Source organism: Protopterus annectens, chromosome 3.part1, assembly GCF_019279795.1.
Source record: "Protopterus annectens isolate FY-2018-M chromosome 3.part1, PAN1.0, whole genome shotgun sequence".
NCBI lineage: Eukaryota > Metazoa > Chordata > Ceratodontiformes > Protopteridae > Protopterus > Protopterus annectens.
This window is the reverse complement of record NC_056732.1, coordinates 530,492,055-530,510,119: the sequence shown is the minus strand read 5'-3', so window position 1 is coordinate 530,510,119 and position 18,065 is coordinate 530,492,055.

The following is an 18,065-nucleotide window of genomic DNA, read 5'->3' as shown; positions in this document are numbered from 1 at the left end:
TAATTACATTAGACCGAAATTTGAGTATGGAATAACAATATGGAAACCTTATAAAAAACAAAGTATGAGTAAACTGAAAAGAGTACAGTGAAAATATACCAAGGGCATCCATGGATGTGAAAATTCAAGTTATTTTGAAAGACTAAAATAATTTAACTTGTACAATGTCTAATATAAATATTTAAGAGGAGGTCTTATTCAGATGTATAGGGCATTTCAAGGCAACTACCTCTGGGAATATTTGGGATCATCAAAAAAGTACTAGAAAATCATCACACAACATATATAGAAGATTCTATAGGAATGACAAATGTATTAATTGGTTCTCTGACAGAGTAGCTGATGCATGGAACAGACTGTCAAATTACATTAAAGCAAGTACTTGTTTAGATATTTTAAGAACAGCCTGGACACACATTATTGGAACAACTGTTTTGGTATATTGGCAGGCTAGAAGGGTATTAATGCCCATGCTTGAAATATTTGTGTATATGTATATATATATATATATATATATATATATATATATATATATATATACACATATATGTCTATTTGTGTTTTGCTGTTGTTTCTTAGGCTATACCTACTGTTTGTCAATGTCCCGCTAAGTCACACTCAGAAAACTGTAAATGGATCCTCACTGGTAATGACTTCAAACTCTGAGAAGAGCAGGAAGGTGCATATTATGTTTTGACTCACTTTTTTCTGAGTTTGTGTGATCTCAGATTCAGTGTATAGAGCACTCCCCTGACTGCCAGTTACATTGGTCAAAGAAGCAGGAAGTACAGTGTGCCAAGATACATGTTCTTCGGACTGTTTTTTCTCTTTTATTTCCTTTCATCAGAGCAATGTGGCATTCATAGGTTCATAGGTTCATAGGTTCATACTAGGCTATCTGCCCGAGGGCATTTACAAGCCTAGCCCATCGTTTTGTGGCTTAGGCCACCCCTTTAGTATGGGGAACTATACCCATTATTTTTCTGTGCCTCTGTCGAGCAGTGACACTGAGGTAATCCCTGGGGTATATCTGCGATCTCCCATCCATTGGTCAAGATTTCTCTTGAACAAGGCCAGCGAGGTGCTCTGCCTCACATGTACCGGGATTTTGTTCCACAGCATAGGGAGTCTTTGGGTGATGAATCTATCCCTCCAGCACGTCCTATTAATAGCCGTGTCAAGGTTTAAGTCTCCCGCCCTTGTGGCTCTGATGGATCTAGATTTTTTGAGGTGAAGCATATTCATCAAATCTGGGTTTGACATGGCCTTGTATGTTAGGCAAAGGTCACCTCTGAGCAAGCGTGCGACTGAATAGAGCTGGAGTTCTTTCAGTCGGGCAGCATAGGACAGATTTTGAGACCCTTTATCCTTTTGGTGAGGAACTTTGTGGCCTCTCCAGCTGCTGCAAGTGGCTGGTCAGATACATTCGAATGGGGCATTGTACTCAATCATTGGTCTGATGAGTGATGAGTAAAGGGAGACTATGACCTCCCTTGATCTAGATGAGAATCCCTTCATGATAAGGTGGGCAATGTAGAAGGTCTTCCTAACTACTTTAGCTACATGGGTGTCGAATGACAGACTACTATCAACCTGGGTCCCCAGGTCCCTGATAACTTCTTCTGTGCTCAGTGGATTGCCACCTATTTGGTAGCTAGGGGTAACCTTGTTTTTCCAAGGGTATGACTATGCATTTTTGGCATTTAACTTTAGGCCGTGGCTCTGGCACCAGTTATCCGTTTCTGTGAGACCCTTCTGAAGGATATCTGTGTCAGATGTGTTTTCTACTATGGCCCAGTTTGCAGTCATCTGCAAACTTTGTCAGCCATAACCCTCCTGTGTTTGCTTGTACTTGGAAAAGTAGATGCCAAACAAGAGTGGGCCCAGGACTGAGCCCTGTGGGACACCACTTGTGACAGGCTTTGAGTCTGACATGGCGCCAGCAGCTCTGACCCTGTGGGTTCTGTCACTCAGCCAGTTTGCAACCCATCTTGTGATGTATGGGTTGACATTTAAGCTGATGAGTTTTTCAATGATACCCGAATGGGGTATTGTATCGAAGGCCTTAGCCAGATCGAGGTAGGCTGTATGGACTGCCTTTCCCTCATCAATGGCTTTGGTGACTGTTTCGAAAAAGTCAACCAAGTTTAAAAGGCATGATCTGCCTTTGACAAAGCCAAACTGGGTTGGATCCAAAGTCTGCAAATTCCCTATGTCTTTATTTATGAGGTCCATTATGATCCTCTCCATGGCTTTGCAGATAAGGCTTGTCAAGCTAATGGGCGGTAATTTCCAGGGTCGGTGGAGGCACCGCCTTTGTGAAGTGGTACCACAGTTGCAGTGCGCCACTCCTGGAGTGCGTATCCAGAGGTAAGACTTTGATTAAACAGCTGTCCTAGCTGTGGGTTTAATTCCTCATTGAGTTCATGGAGCACACAGCCGGGGACACCATCAGGTCCCATGGATGCTGTGTTTTTTGCTTTGGAGAGAGCAGTTCTCACTTGGGCGCTGGAGATGTTTTGGGGGCTGCAATCGTTTGGTATAGATATCTCTCCTTTGGGGAGGGGAGAAGTTTGCACTGAACCTGTCAGCCAGTATGTTGGCAATGTCTGTAGGATCAGTAATCTTCACATCATTTTGAACTAGCTCTGAGCATATCTGGGAGTTTCCTCCCAGGTTTCTAACATAGCTAAAGAAGGCCTTATGATTGTCTTTTGAGTCTTTAGCTATTTTTCTCTCGAAATTTGCTTTGGATGATTTTATGAGAGCTCTTAGTTTTTACTTATAGTGATCAAGGGTGTCTTACCTTTTAAGGATTTTGCTCTATCTTGTAGTAGCTTCCTCCTTTTGTTGTAGAGTTTGTTTATGGCTGGGGTCCACCAGACTGGATGCTTGCCTTTGGTACAAAGAGTCTTTGTTTTGCTTGGGATTGCCTTATCCATGCAGTCCTGCAGGTGCTGGTAGAAGGCATTTGTAAGTGATTCAGCGGCTTGAGTACTGTTTTCCATGCTCGGGGGCCTTAAAGGAGACCACACTAGTCTTTAGAAGTGTGAAGTCGGCTTTTGAGAAGTTCTTTACTGTGGTCTTTTTATTTCAGGTGGGGTGGGATGAGGACCTCCAGCGAGATTAGTTTGTGGTCTGATCTCACCAGTGAGGGTACACCTCCGGTGTTGAACATTGTGCTCCCATGTTCGTGATGATGAGATCAAGTATGTTATCTCCTCTTGTGGGGATGGTGACTAGTTGTTCCATGGCATTTGAGTTTATGAATTCCAGGAACTTTTGGGCTAGGGTGTTTGGGCTTGAGTAGTGTTCCCAGTCTATATTAGGGTAATTGAAGTCACCTAGTATGATGGTGTTTGGTGATACATTTATCCCCTCTAGTGTTTTCAGGAAGGCCATGTGAGGTTCCTGAGTTTGTGAGGGTGGCCTGTAACATGCTACAATTTGCAGAGCAGTCTTGCCTATGGTTAATTGCACCTGGATGGTCTCCGATGCATCGTGCGTTGCCACCAGTCTTGAGGTGTGGGTGTCCTTGATGAATATGGATACCCCCCCTCCTTTCTTGGTATTGTCCAGATTTTGGGCCGGAACGCATGATATGAGGTAAAACCTGATAGCGCGGGTGCTCTCAGGAGCCTTGAACCAGGTTTCTCTCACAGCACAGACATCGATGTTCTCCATACTGAGAAGGGCCTCGAGTGCGTGCATTTTGAGATTTAGACTTCTGGCATTGAGCAGCATTACCCTTAGTTTTTTCCTTTTTGTGTTCTAGGGTGGTAAGTTTAGAATTTGAGCCTTGCCTAAAAAGGCACTATGGGGTGGCAAGAGCCTTTGCCAATATCCGAATCCCAGGGTGACAGGTGCAAGCCGTCCCTTTAAGCAGCATGGCTTGTCCAGCATGTCATCCCAGGCAGACAGACACTGGATCCCCTTTGAATGACACCAGTGTTTAAGCCAATTGTTAAAGCTGATCATCTTATCTCTGTATTGTGGCATCATTCTTGGTGAAGGTAGGATACTGCTCAAGGTCAGGGTCATACCTGTCTGGGCTACATAATCAGAGAGCTCCTCAATGTCTCTTTTCATGTAGTCCAAGGAGGTACATCTCAGGTCGTTTACACCAGCGTGGACAATGACTGAATCATATTTGTACCTGCTGTTGAGAGACCTGAGTGCTTGCGTTATGTGGCGGATTCTAGCGCCCGACAGGCAGCTTACTGTGACCTTCTCCTTACTCAGTCTGGTGGCGGGACGTCAGTGTGTCTGACTATGGAGTCACCAATGACTAGTGTGTCTGGCATTGTGTTTGGCCTTAAGGGCTGTGACTGTTTGACACTCTGACTGTGAGGTCTATGTGTTGCAGGTGTTGTGTTCTGAGGTGGTGGTTGTTTGGGTGTCTGCTTTGGTGGCCTCTGCTGTTTTGGTAGATTTTGATCAGAGCCTCCGAGTATGTCTTTGTGTGTTTATGTGTATGATTTGAGGTTGTAATGGTAATATGTGAGACTGGGTCTATAGTGTGTGTGGTAACCTTCTCCTCCTGACTGGTCTTGCCAGTCCTATGTTGAAGAGCTCAGCCTCCAGTTTGGCCGTGTAGTTGCATCTCTCGCATGTATTTGTGTTTTGTGGGAGGAGGAGAGGGTTGTCTGTGTACATGAGGCAATTGTAACATTGCCTCAATATTCCCAGGTTCACCAGCTGAGCAGGAGAGGACACTAGCAACTGATCCCTCGACATGCTAGAAGGAATAGACAAAAACTTTAAAAAGATTCGGGGCGTGGGTGACCGAGAAATGGGGTTGCCTTTTGGGGTACTATCTATGACAAGAGTGCCGTATCAAGGTAATAAGTACTGTAGGAGCAAGTGCTACGTTTAACAGATAGAGAATAGTCTACTTGGAGTCAAGTAGAGATGATCTTTTTAATTATAGGATACGCTGATTAGATCAGTAGTATAGTTCGAGGAAGGTAGTTTTAAGGGAAAATTTGAAGAGTGGACTTTAGGTAGCCCGAATAGGTTAAACCTGCTTAACCGGCGCTGCCCTAGTGTGCAACAGTGGCAGCTCCGCGCTAAATCGCGCTAATGCACGCTAAAGTGTGCTTTATAGCAGGGGGCTGGAAAAGACAGGAAATGACCCAAATTGGCCAACAAACCACCAGTCACTGCCCTAAACCACTCCTCCGAGGACAAATGAAGGAGTTATGGAAATGACCCCTAGTGGCCAATAAAACTACAGTTTCAAGTCAGTAACCACCTCTCCGGGGGGCAGGGAAGCTGCTCAATGTTAGTCACTCCCACTGATAAACACAGAGACCCTCCTTCAGCCCAAGCAAAAATGGCCTCACAGAAACTTTCAAACAGTTCAGGAACAGCAAGCCTGTAACTGAACTTTTTAACTCTCAGAAAAGTGGGAAAAAGCAAGATTTTTTTTTGTTTTGTTATTTACAGAGATAGCAGAGGTTCACAAGTAATATCAAGTTACAACAGTGCAGTAAATGACCCCACACAAGAGTGCTAGGTCAAGGACAGAAAATATGCAAGTTTTAAGAAAAACGATTTAAAATTAAGTGCAAACAGGAAATTCAGCAAACAGCTTTTGGTTGTGCTCTAAATACAGCTACTAATACAGAAATCAAGTTTAACAAGCCAGAAAATGCTCAAGCTAGGCAGCTATGCAGAAAAACTTTGCAAATAAACAGAGAAAAAATACTTAATATCTCAAAAGTGGCTCCTTCTTCTCTCAGCGTTTTCCTCTTGGAGGGTGCTTCACCAACAGCCAACAAGCCTGAAAAGACGCTCAAACCACGAGGCAACTAGGTTTTAAGAGAGGAAGATGAAGGAGTTATGGAAATGACCCCTAGTGGCCAATAAAACTACAGTTTCAAGTCAGTAACCACCTCTCCGGGGCAGGGAAGCTGCTCAATGTTAGTCACTCCCACTGATAAACACAGAGACCCTCCTTCAGCCCAAGCAAAAATGGCCTCACAGAAACTTTCAAACAGTTCAGGAACAGCAAGCCTGTAACTGAACTTTTTAACTCTCAGAAAAGTGGGAAAAAGCAAGATTTTTTTTGTTTTTTTTTTTACAGAGATAGCAGAGGTTCACAAGTAATATCAAGTTACAACAGTGCAGTAAATGACCCCACACAAGAGTGCTAGGTCAAGGACAGAAAATATGCAAGTTTTAAGAAAAAACGATTTAAAATTAAGTGCAAACAGGAAATTCAGCAAACAGCTTTTGGTTGTGCTCTAAATACAGCTACTAATACAGAAATCAAGTTTAACAAGCCAGAAAATGCTCAAGCTAGGCAGCTATGCAGAAAAACTTAGCAAATAAACAGAGAAAAAATACTTAATATCTCAAAAGTGGCTCCCTTCTTCTCTCAGCGTTTTTTCCTCTTGGAGGGTGCTTCACCAACAGCCAACAAGCCTGAAAAGATGCTCAAACCACGAGGCAACTAGGTTTTAAGAGAGGAAGATGAAGGAGTTATGGAAATGACCCCTAGTGGCCAATAAAACTACAGTTTCAAGTCAGTAACCACCTCTCCGGGGCAGGGAAGCTGCTCAATGTTAGTCACTCCCACTGATAAACACAGAGACCCTCCTTCAGCCCAAGCAAAATGGCCTCACAGAAACTTTCAAACAGTTCAGGAACAGCAAGCCTGTAACTGAACTTTTTTAACTCTCAGAAAAGTGGGAAAAAAGCAAGATTTTTTTTGTTTTTGTTTTTTACAGAGATAGCAGAGGTTCACAAGTAATATCAAGTTACAACAGTGCAGTAAATGACCCCACACAAGAGTGCTAGGTCAAGGACAGAAAATATGCAAGTTTTAAGAAAAAAACGATTTAAAATTAAGTGCAAACAGGAAATTCAGCAAACAGCTTTTGGTTGTGCTCTAAATACAGCTACTAATACAGAAATCAAGTTTAACAAGCCAGAAAATGCTCAAGCTAGGCAGCTATGCAGAAAAACTTAGCAAATAAACAGAGAAAAAAATTCATGTCATATACAAGGCACACAAGGTCATATTACTGTTTATCCCATTTTCTTTCTCAACCCCTCCCTCATCCAGTGCCTAACATGCTCTCACTGATAATCTGTGTCCTACACATGAATGGCACACATTTCTGCATTGCAGGTAGTACCTGTTAACAGGTGATTCTGTTTATAATTAAAATGCCTGGTTGTACTTCAACCAGGACACCCTACATGCCAACACTTCCAGGAAATAGTGTGTAAGCAACCATTCTCTTTACTGAAATAGCAGAGGTGGAAGAAGCAAGATGGCATCATGTGACATCTCACATGTACTCTGTCCTTACAAATAAGTCCACAAGTCCAATGGTGGAATAAATATCCATTCAAGATATCTTAATCTCTTCTGCAGCATAAACAGAGCATGTTGCATGGATAGGCATTCATCAGAAAGAACACATTTCTTTGGAGTTCTCTTCCTTTTCATATAAAGCAAAGTACTTCCCTTACTCCATTCAAGCATAATCTGGATGAATGGATGGGAATCTGCAAATTATTTCCTGGTTTAGGACCCTTACCCCTTTTTATAGTGCTAACATGTCAATGTTCTGCCTGGCTCTGGGTTGCTTGTATTTAAATTACAAGGGCTAAAAACTTCATGGCAATGCAGGGTTAGGCTTCTAAAGATCCTTCTGAATCAGTCGCCTACTAAGTATCTGTGAACCTATGACTCTATGAATCTACTTTTGTAATATTTGCAACTGAGTACAATTTGATAGTTCTTAGTTCTCAACCACATGACTAATGGGTGGCACAATTTTAACAAAAGTTTTAAGTCTGCAGCCAACTACAGTATATAGTGTCCATGGGTTTATAAAATGAAGTGGGTCAAGAAAACAACACCATTTTTTAATGTCAAAAACATATCTTTTATGGCTTTTAATTTGATGTAGTGGGGTATATATGAACTTTTGGCAATGTTAAACATGACAGCAACTGTGAGATATGTATTGTGTGATTTTCAAATAGCAGCCACAAGGAGTGTACATTGGAATGATAACTGAGCTATCAGAAAAGGTTGACTGTCTGAGATTGGTCTGAACATTTGAGGCGGCCTTAGGTCAACTAGTGCCCTAGGCAAAAGGGCTCCACGGTGTCCCCACCACAACACCCAATGCCCTCATCTAGGTCTACCTACACCAAATAAATACTGAGAAAGTGCCCCTGCTAGACCGGCACCCAAGGTGGCCACCTAGTTGGCCTATGCCTAAAGCCAGGTTTGAGAAAAGGCAGCTATAAGGTTTGTTAACATGATATGGAAGTTGTTTGAGATTTCAAGTGCAAGTAATGAAATTAGTTGCATTAAGTTTTCTTCAGCAGGAAGTAGATGTACATACCTTTGCTGAGCTGTGTGATGATTTTTATACTGAGGATGCAACATTTTTAAAGCATACTGAATAATGGCATGTGTATGGGAAACCCTGGAAATTTGCTACATGTTCTGCAGTTACATATCAGTTTCCACTACTGTTTCCTATATGCTTCTGAAATATCAGTGCTTAAAATGACCTTTGCTTACCACCGACACAAAATTCCACGTAAGCCTATTACCCTATTAGATGTCTTCTGGGATGGAGAATTTCAGATTTCAGGGCTAGTATATCAGTATTATTATATTATATATTATATATTATATTATATAGTACTATAGGGAAAGAATGGTGCTAATGAGTTCTGTTTGCAGCTAGCCACAGGATGCCCGATTTCTCCTCTTAGGCAGAAGATTCTTCATAGGATTCAACAATTTAACACTGCTTTAGGAAATTGGGCATTGTACAACATCCATGATTTCCTAAAATTCATTGCTTTACTTCTGAAGCTGTGGCATGCTGAGCCTTTTATGTGTGTTACATCAAGAGCACTATATTACTTTCTTTAAGGTGAGCACTGTATTACTTTCATTAAGGTGAGCACTGTATTACTTTCATTTATTACATCTGGATGGTGGATGATGCATCATGTGGGAATTTATGACAGAAAGGTATGACATTTTCCGTATTCTTCTTAATTTTGTTAGAATTTCACAAATCCTAGCATTGTTTATATTTTTCTAAAGAGTGTCTTAATAATGTCTTTGTGTTTGATGCATGAGTGTGCTATACCTTGGGATCTCAGCAGGATGCTAGAAAACTGCCAAAGCTTTTGTTTCAATATTATGAACATCAGCATTACGTGACTTAGATTTTGCTAGTTTTGCATATTTGTGCAGTTTCATTTCTACAATCGATTTTGTTAGTTATCGATCTTATGAATGCATTCCATATATAGACACGCACACACATACACACACACACACACACACACACATATATATATATATATATATATTTAGATAGATAGATATAGATATAAATGCATATACATATACACACACACACATACATATACACCAAACAATAACAAATAAGAATTTACAATAATTACATAGCACTGTAATGACGTCTTTGTTAATGCTGCATGTAACAAATCTTAATTAAGTTTAACAACACTGTAATGAAATCTTTGTTAATTTAGCATATAACAAAGTCAGGATAGAATTGCTGAAATGGTCACTATTAGATAATCATGATGAAGGCATTGCAGGTTCAACACTTGCATAGGGTAGTCCTTCAGTATTGGGTACAACCGCATGGTCAATTATTGCAGATGAGGTATTTCCTGATAAAATGTGATGATGCCATTATTAGCACAATATTATACCTCAAGAATAGTATTTTGTTTTGGCATTTGCAGGCTTCATGCCTCAAAATGTCTATTACTGGCAATTTCATAGACACAAAGTTAAAAAAGAAAAGCCAGCGCTAAACTCCTGGAATCAGGCAATCTTCATTTAATGTCCAAATTCAAGACAGCAACATAACATAACCGTACACCAACATGGTTGTACCGGTTTCGGTAAATCCTTCATCAGCAACCAAACTTGATGTACAAAATAAAGACAAAAACTAACTTCCTGTCTTGCAACTTATATAAACTTCATATAGGAAGCATGGAGCGCCCCCTAGTGCATCAATAAAATAGTGCACTAGTTCAAAAATACATGAAATGTGTTACAAATTAACCCAGTTGTCCCAATTATATAAATGAGTATATAAACCCAAATATAGCAACAAAAATATAACAACAATTCTATGAATTGGATGCCTCAAAAATGATCATTCAAGCCAGGGGAAAATAGAGCCCCTAGTTTGATGATCCACATTTTCTCTTTATAAGTGAGCTTATCATGTAGAACATGGGATTGTACATGTCTGTCCTTGATGTGATCAATGACCATAAAACAAACCCAGATGGGCTGGTGGACATCCTTCAACATATGACCAGGATTTAGTATCCAATGTTAATAATGTGCATAATATTTCCTCAGTGGTATCGGATGACCAACAAGTTGATATATTGAATAAAGGACTAAGTTTTGCCCCTGGGTTTTTTGTCCAAGAACATTGTTTTGCTGAAGATGTGGTTAAATTTTGTCAAAATTTGAATTTGAAATGCTTTTTTCATGAGACTGATTGTGATGCCTCTGAGGTTAGGGAATTTCACTTCCGTGCCTCCAGGTTCAGGCCACCTATGCAACCCATTGTCCAAACATTTCAAAATGCTGTCCTCAAGGATTTACATTTGTATTTACATAAACAGGACAAACTTAAAGATAATCTGAACAAAAATCAGAGAATGTGTTTGGAGAAACTGATTAACAACAAAGACATTGCTGTTCTTTCAGCGGACAAGGGTGGAGCAGTGGTGGTCCAGGATCTGGGGGACTATGAAGCTGAAGCTGATCGTCAGTTATCTAACCATAATCATTATCAGGAAATGCAGGCGGATCCCACTTTGCAATTTAAAAAGGATGTCGACAAGTTTTTGGATTTGGCTACAGAGAAGGGCATTATTAATGATGAAGTGTGTCATCAACTCAAGGTTGATTTTCCTAGCAGGCAATATATCTATTTTCTCCCTAAGATTCACAAAGACCCCATAAGGCCACCCGGGAGACCGATCGTATCAGGCAGGGGTTCACTTACGGAACCCCTTTCTGAATTTCTCACAATATATCTAAAACCACTTTTGGCACATATACGGTCTAGAATTCAAGATACTACACAGTTCCTATCCATTATCTCTGAGACCCAACTAGAGTCCCATTGGATTCTATGTACCTTGGGTGTCACCTCCCTATATACCAGTATTCCCCATTGGGCAGGACATTTGGCCCTGCAATATTGGTTGGATAAGGTTAATATCTATAAGCCTGGTTTTAATACCCTCTTGGTATGCATGACTGAACAGGTCCTGATTCACAATGTGTTCTTTTTTAAGGACAGATGGTTTTGTCAGACACAGGGCACTGCTATGGGGGCCTCTTTTGCCCCCATTTATGCAGACTTATTCATAGCGTATGTGGAGGACCAGGTAATTTATGACATCAGTCACAATATCTACATTAACGAGATGGATATTTGGAGGAGGTATCTTGATGGCTGCTGGATGGTGTGGAGAGCTAGTGAGGAATTCCTTTTTGAATTCCTTGAGTATCTAAATGGCAATATATGGGGGGTTGAGTTTAAGTTGACATTTTCTAGATCTGAAATTACGTTTTTGGATGTTTTGGTAAAAAGAACGGACACCAACTCTCTTGAGAGTGAGATATTTAGAAAATTTCCTCAATTCAATACCTTATTACATGCCACTAGTTTCCACCCCCAGCATGTCATCAAGAACATCCCCAAGTCCCAATTCCTTTGTGTTAGAAGGATTTGTTCCAGTTCCTCCACATACGACCATCACAGGAGGGATCTTATCACCAGGTTTAAAAGTAGGGGTTATATAGGGGGTGACATCACGAGAGCCAATCGTTTTGCAAATCAGCAAGATAGAACTGATTTATTATTCATCAAAATTGGGATCATGTCAAGTCTAATTTGCTTAGATTGGTTACAACTTATGGGAGGAATACAGTTGGATTCATGAACATTATCCGTAAGTATTGGTATTTGTTAAAATCAGATAATGTCTTAGAGAAATATGTAGGGGACCGGTGTCATTACTAATTTCGGAAAGGGCGGTATTTGGGCTCTCTTTTTAGTCATTACAAGAAGGTTCATTACAGAGATACATGTTCCATTACTCAAGCTCATCTTTTTACAGGCCCTGTTTTTGGATGCTATCCATGTGGTCATTGTACCTACTGCCCTAGGGTGTTGGAATGTCGGACTTTTTCTTCACAAAATTGTCCAGAAGTTTATGATATATTATGTTTTGCCAATTGCAGTACATCTTGGGTGATTTATTTGGCCCAATGCAATTGTCGAGCTTTCTATGTTGGACAAACTTCCCGTCCTTTTAAAGTTAGGATAGGGGAACATCTTAGTGATATTAAAAACAAAAAGGGGTCCAGTTCATTATATAAACAAATTTCTAAACACCCTATGGGCAACTTTTGTTTTATGGTCATTGATCACATCAAGGACAGACATGTACAATCCCATGTTCTACATGATAAGCTCACTTATTAAGAGAAAATGTGGATCATCAAACTATGGGCTCTATTTTCCCCTGGCTTGAATGATCATTTTTGAGGCACCCAATTCATATAATTGTTGTTATATTTTTGTTGCTATATTTGGGTTTATATACTCATTTGTATAACTGGGACAACTGGGTTCATTTGTAACACATTTCATGTATTTTTGAACTAGTTCACTGTTTTATTGATGCACTAGAGGGCGCTCCATGCTTCCTATATGAAGTTTATATAAGTTGCAAGACAGGAAGTTAGTTTTTGTCTTTATTTTGTACATCAAGTTTGGTTGCTGATGAAGGATTTACCGAAACCGGTACAACCATGTTGGTGTACGGTTATGTTATGTTGCTGTCTTGAATTTGGACATTAAATGAAGATTGCCTGATTCCAGGAGTTTAGTGCTGGCTTTTCTTTTTTAACTTTGGTTTGGTTTTTTAAGCCATGCACCAGCCGTTCGTGCAGGAGGAGGTTTTGGACTAATTTCATAGACACAACATAGTATTGAAATGAGAACAATCCTGTCTTGTTCTAGTGCCTGCTATTACATTTAAGAATTATGTATTCCTTTTGTCTTGGCCTCATGGGACCTTGGTGTATTTACATGAGCAATCACAACAGCTTCTTCTTGTTCCAACTGTCAATCAATGTTATTCTAATTGAACATGTTGTATTTTCTCTGGCTACAGTACAAATTATGACACTGGTAACTTTATTTTCACCCCCCTGCTTGTCTTTAACTGTAAAGGCATTGGCCTTGCAGGTTGAACTAGAGTGTATCTCCATAGAGCAATGATAGCAGGCTTGTTTGGAACTGACAACACAGTTTTTCATATTTTTCATTGTTTGGATAACTCTTTATAGCTGAACATTAGACTGCAGATAACTTAGTGAAGAGGTTATGTGCTGAAATTCACAATTTTGTGACAAAGTACAAAATTTCTGACTAACCAACTGAAGGTACCTGTCAGTCTATCAACAGTGCTATTATCAAATGTTGAACAATTGAAGAAAATGAGTAAAACTACTTTCACCAAAAGTGGAGGGTTTTTCTACACCGTTATGGGACCCCAGAGCAGGTATGTTTAACTTTAGAAGGTATATGTGGGGTGAAGAGGGACTGTCTTTCCCTACAAAAAAAGTTACCTCCAAAGTTCAGTGAAAGTTGTTTTGCTTGTTTTTCTTTGATTGTTCAGAACTTATAATATGAGTGCTGCTGATTAATCAACAAGCATCTCAAACTGCATACCTTACAGATACAAGAATGTTAAAGATGTCATAGTATTTAAAAATGCAGTTCATCAGTGTGATAACCACTTGTAATTATATATATGTCAGAACAGTGACATCAAAATACATTAGTAGTCAACACAGATGTACTGCCAAGTGAAGGAAATCAAGTGTGCTTTACTCCATGGTCTGTCCAAACTTTGTGAGATATCACAATATCTTCAGTGACCTCTTATGATGTATGCAACAGCTTTTACAGTTTTGATTATAGGTTCTATCAGATGAGATGGAGGTGTAGCAGGCCAGAACATTCTGCCACATGCCCTTTATTTACACATAACAATTCCTGATGCTTTATTCTATCTGGTTACATTACTGATTAGGTACAGTCACTCCCCCAGATTCACGAATCCTCCGTGTAAGACATAATAAGTCTTACTCGGAGGCTGCAGTTGAACGGTATGACATCAGCATGCCATGAATATGCATGAGGGCATGCTGACACAACCGTAAGTCCTACAATGACCGTGTAAGAAAGCAGGGGGCGTGTCCGACTGCCGAGCAGTCCAAATGTCCACGCCCTTGCAAGTGTTTAAAAATAAAGGAAATAAACAAGAGCGAGTCCGCTCAAATGTCCCTGCACCCAACACCTCACTGCCTGATAATGTAAACCCCCATCACACATCTAAAACGCATAACCATACATTTTTTTTTAAATACCCAAAATAGCTGCCCATATTTGCGCGTGTGTGCACGTGTGTGCCCATTGCTTAGCTACAGTCAGCAATTCTCACATGGAAGAGCATAAGAAAGAATGTTTATGAAAATCACACAAAATACCAATAGCATAATGGTAGAGCGTTCGCACAAAGAAGAGGTATTCACAGTTCGAGTCCCACCACTCCCTTTCGTATTTATTTTTTAAATCAGTATATGGAATAATACCTAACATATATGTTTAAACATAACTAAAAAGCAGTGAAATGGCCAATGTATCAGTGAATAAAATAAATATTTTAAAGGATCCCAATATAAAATTGGCCGCAGTTAAGCAACGCTTCTCCCAGCGCAATGTAGTTCCCCCTAGCTAACTCACACTTTACCCAGCGCAATGTAGTTGCCCATAGCTAAATCGCGTTTTACCCAGCGGAAAATAGTTGCCCAAAGCTAAATAACGCTTTACCCAGTGCAATCGGCGTGCGCGGAGGTGCGTGCCGTGCCAACCAGCGCCCCGTCGGGCAACGTGGAGCAACGTAAAGCAAAGTTGCTTACACACAGCCACGCCCCCTAACTTCTCTGGACAGTAGTAAAATAAAATACAATGATAAGGTTTGAACCCAGGACACTGTGCACCATAATCAAAGTACTGAACCACTAAGCCAATACAACTTAGGAAAAACATCCACTGTTAACATATATATAGTAATAAATGTTTGCTTAACCATTGCTAAGCATGTCTGCAGTCAGCCGAGAATATACAAAAATGGCCAATCACAGAAAAGTGTGGGAAATGCAGCATCTTTAAGCCGCATAGGCGGGAATACTCACCATAACTGATTGTAGCTCCCATCTGCAGTTAGAATGTCTGGTGTTGGAGAGGGTACATGCTTACACGCTGGGGCATCGAGGAGTCAAGATATATGGTTTGGCTCCTAGTCCATCGGCATGAGACTCGACTCCTGTAGGCCAGTTCCAAGGAACGGAGTATAAGGCAGCGGCTTGGAACCGGTTGGCTCATGAACTCACCAGTGCCACAGGCGTCCCTCGGACTGGTGAGCAGTTCCGTCACCACCATGCAGACCTGAAGAGGTGGAAGCAGGACCTTCTGAACCAATGGATCCAGGAGGCCCGTCAAATGCGGGATGCCCCACTACTAAGTAGGTAGCCATGGAATGCAGTATGCAAGATAAGCTAATATAATCTAAATAATGGATAGGTATGTCTCAATATTCCTATATTTACTCCACAGCTGCAGGTGTTCATGCTATGAATCAGCAAGCCTATGCAGATAGGCTGCTAAGGCTGCACCACCAGGCAGGTTAGTAAATATTCTGCATGTATTGTTACATGATATATGTGAGTGAGCATGAGAAAAGTGTATAAGCCCAATAATACAGCAATAAAATGTCCTGATTAAATCCTCTGCATGTACTGTTATATAACAAACGTCAGTGAGGCAGAAATTGAGTGTACTAACCCACCAATCAAGCTAAAATAATTCTGGAATGCTATCCCTGCATGTATTGTCATAACATATAAGTGAGCAGGCCTGAAAAAGAGTGTTGTAACCCATCAAGAAAGGTATAATATGTCCTGAATATGTCTTCCGTATGCACTGTAATAACAAGTAAAGGAGAGAGCCTGTAGAAAAGAGTGTTCAATGTAATTAATAAAGGTATAAAATTTGGAGTGTGCCTGTGTCACTTACTTGGAAATGTTGTTGTACTCTTGCAATAATAAATAGTACTGTTGTATTAGGTGCTGTCAACCCACAGTTGTGCAGTCCCATAGGAAGTGGATGAAGGAAGTGGCAGTAGCTGTGAAGTATAAAACATTCATTCCCTGAATAAATCATCTGCATGTACTGTTACATATCATAAGTCAGATAGGCAGGAATAGAGTGTAGTAACCCATGAATAAAGCAAAAACATGTTTGGAATACTATCTCTGCATGCACTGTCATAGATAAAACATGAGTGAGCCTGTAAAACAGTCTTGTAACCTATCAATAAAGGTATAACATTTCCTGAATAGGTCTACTGTATGCAGTGTAATGTCAAATACAGGAGAGAGCCTGTAGAAAAGAGTTTTAATGTAAATAAGAAAGGTATAATACTTGCAGTGTGCATGTGCCAGTTACTCAGAAATTGTTGTTGAACCCTTGCAGTGAAGAAATGTTACTCTGTTGTAGTAAGTGATGACAACCCCCAGTAGTGCAGTCCCATATAAAGTGGATGAAGGAAGTGCCAGTAGCTGTGAAGTATGCAACAGTCCTAAACAGTTGTGAAATGGCTGACATGCATAGGTAAATCTGGCACACGAGTAGCCTGTCAAGGTGTTCCCCAGAAACTTAAGTGTGTTACCTGAAAAGTAGGGTTGTGTAGAAAACAAGTGAAAAAGCCATGTGAACACATCCAGATGTGCACATACATAAACAAGTCAATTTAATACAAGTATGTAGCAGCAACATCTGCATCCTGGACAGTTACCATGTCAGATATAGGCCAGGTATATCATGAAGTAGCAAAACCCATAACGCAATCAAATGCATGTTGTTTAGTGTAAGAATACATGTAGGGGATATACACCTGCAGTCAGTAGGAATGTAGTGTACAGTTAAAGTACTAATAAGATGTTAATGGAGGTATATTTTTACACCCTACTCCATGTGTATAAACAATGCAATTCCAAACCTCAATGGGTATGTCTAATCTCATAACATTTGTTGGGACATATGTCCCATTGTTATAAAAAAATCTGCACCTATTTTGATGCATGTCCCCTGTTAAAACACCACAATCTTGGTGGCCTGTTGCCACCAATCATCCCTGCATGCTGTTGGAATGTCCACTGTCATTCAATACATGCATGTGTTATGCTTGCTGTTCAACTGTTGTAACCCTGGTGTGTTGGGTTAATGGGAATATTACTGCATGCTGTTACAACTAACTTGGAATGCTGTTGTCTATGTTGTAATTAAAAACACCTAATCACAGAACGTATGGGAAGGCTGGTCCCAGCGGACCCACCTGTCCCACCTCAGCTGGCAATTGCACCTGGCACCAGCAGGTCTGGTGCCCAGCCCGGGTCACCCTCCTCCGTAGGTCCTGTGCCACCTTCGGGTGGAAGCACTGCAAGGGATGGAGCTCACCCCCCCTGCAAGTGTGGGTAGAGAAGGGCCTCCTGTCACCCCCCAAAGGGTCCAGGTTGTGGTGCGTAGGGAGATCCAGCGTTTAGTCGCTGATCCCCTACGCCAGCTCGAGGCGAGAGTGGTGCAACTCACGGGTGAGCCTGCCCCTCCTACGCAGCCCCCAGCACAGCGACGCTCAGGTCTGTGAAGGTCCAGTGGTGACTGCCCATGGGTGGGGATATCAGTCCCACTGTTACCATCTGTGGGCTCATGGGCTTGCGATTTCCAAACATCCGTCCCCGTCAATTGTGTTTACCCACCCCATGTGTCATACTCCGCCCCTGTATGCGTCTTGTTTGTCTTGTCTGTTTATGTACCCAACCTACCTCCCCAAATATACCTATTTCCTCTACCTCACTTACCACTCTC